At 42.1% G+C, this 4251-nt stretch overlaps 1 long non-coding RNA gene across 1 annotated transcript; it reads left to right on the top strand.

Moving 5' to 3' along the window:
• Nucleotides 1-1010: 1010 nt before the first annotated feature.
• LOC138828848 (uncharacterized) lies at nt 1011-3578 on the top strand. The gene is made up of 3 exons (XR_011372392.1): nt 1011-1113; nt 1501-1617; nt 2291-3578. It is a non-coding gene; the product is annotated as an uncharacterized lncRNA (long non-coding RNA).
• Nucleotides 3579-4251: the final 673 nt, after the last annotated feature.

The following is a 4251-nucleotide window of genomic DNA, read 5'->3' as shown; positions in this document are numbered from 1 at the left end:
CTGACAGTCTACAATGCACATGCTGTGAACATGTCTTGTCTCAGGGTTCAGTGTTTTGTCTGTGTGTCTTTTGGAATTCTTGGAATGTTTCTCCTCCCAGATTCATCCTGATGCAAGGGCTCAGAGGAGACTGGCTAACACCCCCTTAATATCTGTTTCTCTCTAGCTCCTTCTTTTTTTATGAAACTGCTACTGACCACCTGCAAGTGGCACCAGCAAGATCTTAGCCTCGGGCCTTAGCCCAGGGGGTCTGAGTACGGGGGAGAACCTGTCAGTCTGAGGGGACAGCCACTAGGAACTTATTTCCCTTGCCCCAAGATGACTGGGAATTCTCCTCTGCCTTGGAAGACTCCTGGGTCAATGTTTGCAGGAATCAAAAAGAAAAATCTTCCCGAGGTGAGTAGAGGGGGTCCGAGTCCCCTGGTAAGTGAGTGATGTTGAGATGTTGCCCCATTCACTGAGACCTGATTTCGTCTTTGTGGCCACTTGTCTGTCTTGTTTACTTTGGTGTGTTTTCTGTTCTATGTTTTCTGAGGTAGGGAAGTTCTGGGTGACAGTGGCAGGCTCACTCAGCAAACTCTGGATTCAGCTTGAGAACAGCACAGATTTCTGGGGGCCCATTAGTCCCCAACTCAGCCTTTGGTTGTTGTTTTGTCTAGTTCCGTTTTAGAATTGGTACCAGTTTTAAATGTGAATCCTTGGTTTTTGTGTTTATCAGTGTTTTTGATATTTATTTGAACATCTCTGGGGGAATTAAAGTCTCAGCCTCCGGCTGGGCTTGGTCACAGACCTGCTAAGTCTCCCTCCCCCCTTCTTTTGTTACCAAGCAGCCAAGAGGAGTGGCATGGACAAGCCTCAGGTGCACCTTCTCCTGGTGGAGGCTGCTGGAGAGGTTAGGGTGTAGATAGCAGTGAGCCTGGTCTGGACTTTCAGCTGCTCCAGACAGCTTAACAATTTGTAAAGTGCTTTTGTCAAAATTGGGTAAAAATGAGGCCCGTTCAGTTTCAGGTGACCCCCTCACCCAGCCCTCCTCCAACAGAAGGGATTCAAAAGACTGATTAGTGAAATACCTTGCTAAACAAGCAAGCCCTGGAAAAATGAAGCTCAACAAAGGTACTTCGTTTAAAAGAAATATTGTCTTAAAATTTTTTTAAAAACTTTAGAAAATGTACGTACAACTGATTTTGATTTTTTGTGTGCTTTAAGATCTGTGTGAGTGTTTTGTATGTGTTTATGAACATGTTCAAGATAAGAGTTGTCAGCATGCTGTAACAATGGGTGAGTTTAAGTTTAAAATTCAAAAGGTTATGAGGTTTGGACATTACCAAAAATTTTAAGGAATCTTCACATTGTTTTTAACGGCTTTTTAAGGATTCTTTAACTTAAAAAATAGAAAATCTGGTGTTGAGTTCTAATTTTATTCCCTTGTGGTCAGAGAGAATGCAAGGTTTCTGAATTTGGACAAGTTTGCTTTGTGGCCTAAAATGTGGTCTATTTTAGAAAATGTTCCATGTGCTGTTGAGAAAAACGTGTATTCTTGTGGAGAGCTGCGGGACCCACGACCAAAGACGGCCAGGCAGTAAGGAGTGGCCACAAAAGCAACATTGTAGCTCCTTGGTAAGATGGCGCTGGCTCCCGCCTTCTGTCTTCCCGGTGACAAGTGCTCTCTGTAAAAAAAACTCCTTATATGGCTATGACTTGGTTCCTAGTTTGCTTCCGTGTTTGCGACCCTATCGGTATATGCCACGTGGTGCTTCAGGATTGGCCATCCAGGAGACTTATAACCAGAGCGCGGGGGGGGGGGGGGGGGGGGGGCGGGGGGACAGAGAAGCAGGAAGAAGTGGGCAGAAGAAGCAGGAGAGAAGATGTTGTAAAAGGTCCTGAATAAACCGCATTGAGAAGAATCCCGGGTCGCGTCTTCCTTGCTGGTCGAGGTGGTCGCGACATATTCTTATGCTGCTGGGTGAAATTTTCGGCAGATGTCTGTTAAATCTAGTTGATCTTTGCAGTTGTTTAGATCTGCGGTTTCTTTGTTGAGTTTTTGCTGAGTTGATCTATCTAGTTGGGAAAGTGGTGTGTTAAAATCCCCAACAATTAATGTCTTTGGATCTATGTAGGATTTGAAGGAAAGTAGTGTTTCTTGGATAAATTTGGGTGCTCCATTGTTTGGTGAATAGATATTTAGAATTGTAATATCCTCCTGAAGGAGAGATCCCTCAATTAGTATGTAGTGACATTCTTTGTCTCTTCTCACGAATTTTAATTTGAAGTCTATTTTATCTGATATTAGGATTGCAATTCCTGCCTGTTTGTGGGGGCCATATCACCTTGCACCAGAATCAACTCCAAATGGATCAAAGACCTCGAGTCAAAGCAGACACTCTGAAAACATTACAGGATGGAATAGGAGAAACGCTAGGTCTCCTTGGCACAGGCTGAAAATTTTTTAATAGAGACCCAGAAACACAACAAATCAAAGAAAGGTTGGACAAATGAGATTGCATGAAGTTAGAGAGCTTCTGCATGGCAAAGGACATAGCTAGCAAGATCAATAGAAAGCCTACGGATTGGGAGATCTTCACTAGCCATACAATGGACAAGGGTCTCATATCTAATATATACTTAGAACTCAAAAAATTAAATCCCCCGACAACAAATCCTCAAAGAAACAACTGCCCAATAACTAAGTGGGCTAAAGACTTAAAGAGAAACTTCTCTGAAGAGGAAAGAAGGATGGCCAATCAACACATGAAGAAATGCTCAACCTCTCTAGCCATAAAAGAAATGCAAATCAAAACAACATTGAGATACCACCTCACTCCAGTTAGAATGGCTGAAATCAAGAACTCTAAAAACAACAGATGCTGGAGGGGATGTGGAAAGAAGGGAACCTTACTGCATTGTTGGTGGTCATGTAAAGTTGTTCAACCACTTTGGAAAGTAGTATGGAGGTTCGTCCAAAGACTCCACATAGAGCTCCCATATGACCCAGCAATCACACTTTTGGGCATTTACCCAAAAGTATACAAACAAGACCACCAGCACGACTATGTTTATTGGAGCACTATTTACTATAGCTAAGTTATGGAACCAACCCAGATGCCCCTCAGTAGATGAATGGGTCAAGAAAATGTGGTATATATACACAATGGAATTCTATGACTCCATCAGAAAGAATGACATTGCCCCATTTGTTAGGAAGTTGAAAGACTTGGAAAAAATTATATTAAGTGAAGTAAGCGAAGCCCAAAGAAACATAGGTCCCATGGTTTCCCTTATTTGCAATATCTAGTATATGTCTGAGTCAAGCAGAAAAGGTCAGATCAGGTGATGTTAGGAAAATGAACTCTAAGATATGTATTCAAATGTGTTTTTTTCTTTCATGCATTTGTTTCTAATGCATTTATAAGATTATTTCTTTGTTGCTTTGTATGTCCCTCCCCCACAGTATAACCCCTGCTTTCACTGTATTTGATGTCGGTATAATTTGTGGAGGGGAAGGGGAAAAACAAGTCGTTTAAATAAGGATACAGGTGGACCCGTTGCAACAATGAAAAGTACAAGCTTTCATGTGGAAAACCAACTTTACAACTTTGTTGAGGGGGGGAGGGGCGGGAAGGATTGGGTGGGGGGGTGGGGGGAGGCTGGGAAGGGATGGAAAGGGGAAACAAAGGAGGAGGCTACAATGCTTGATAAGAAATGTACTCATTATCTTGCCCATCTAATTGTAACCCCTCTGTACAGTATTTTCACAATAAAAATAAATAAAAATTAAAAAATTAGAAATCTGGTATTTTAAAATCTAATATTTTAAAATGCATAAGGCTGTTTATACTGTAATCAAGATATCTGGGTTAACACAAATACATTGGCTGTTTGGAATTTAGTTCCTTGGCTAAAATTTGGGGATAAATATTAGAAATTTAAGTGTAAAGGTTAGTTTAACACTGTCAAAGATGTTACCTGTTCTTTCTGTCTAAAACTGTGTATTTCATTCGAGAACCAAGAGATAAGAAAAGGGAAAACTTAGAAACCAACAGAAGACCTGTCTTTAGGGGTGAGGAGTGAACAGGCAGAAGCGCAGTTCAGCTGGTCATGTATGGTGGGACAGGATCTGAGGAAGTCCACAGATAATGGGACAGGCCCTGGGAGGAGTCCATGCATGGTGAAAGGGGGCAAACTGGCACAAAGGCAGTTCACCTAACACTAAAGAGTTGGCTTAGGTACGTGCCCATTCCATAGGAGGGGCCA

The sequence above is a fragment of the Dipodomys merriami genome, unplaced genomic scaffold (genome assembly GCF_024711535.1).
Source record: "Dipodomys merriami isolate MVZ:Mamm:240054 unplaced genomic scaffold, mDipMer1.0.p SCAF_166, whole genome shotgun sequence".
Classification (NCBI taxonomy): domain Eukaryota; kingdom Metazoa; phylum Chordata; class Mammalia; order Rodentia; family Heteromyidae; genus Dipodomys; species Dipodomys merriami.
The sequence above is the reverse complement of the archived record's forward strand: the minus strand, read 5'-3'. Positions and strand labels throughout refer to the sequence as shown.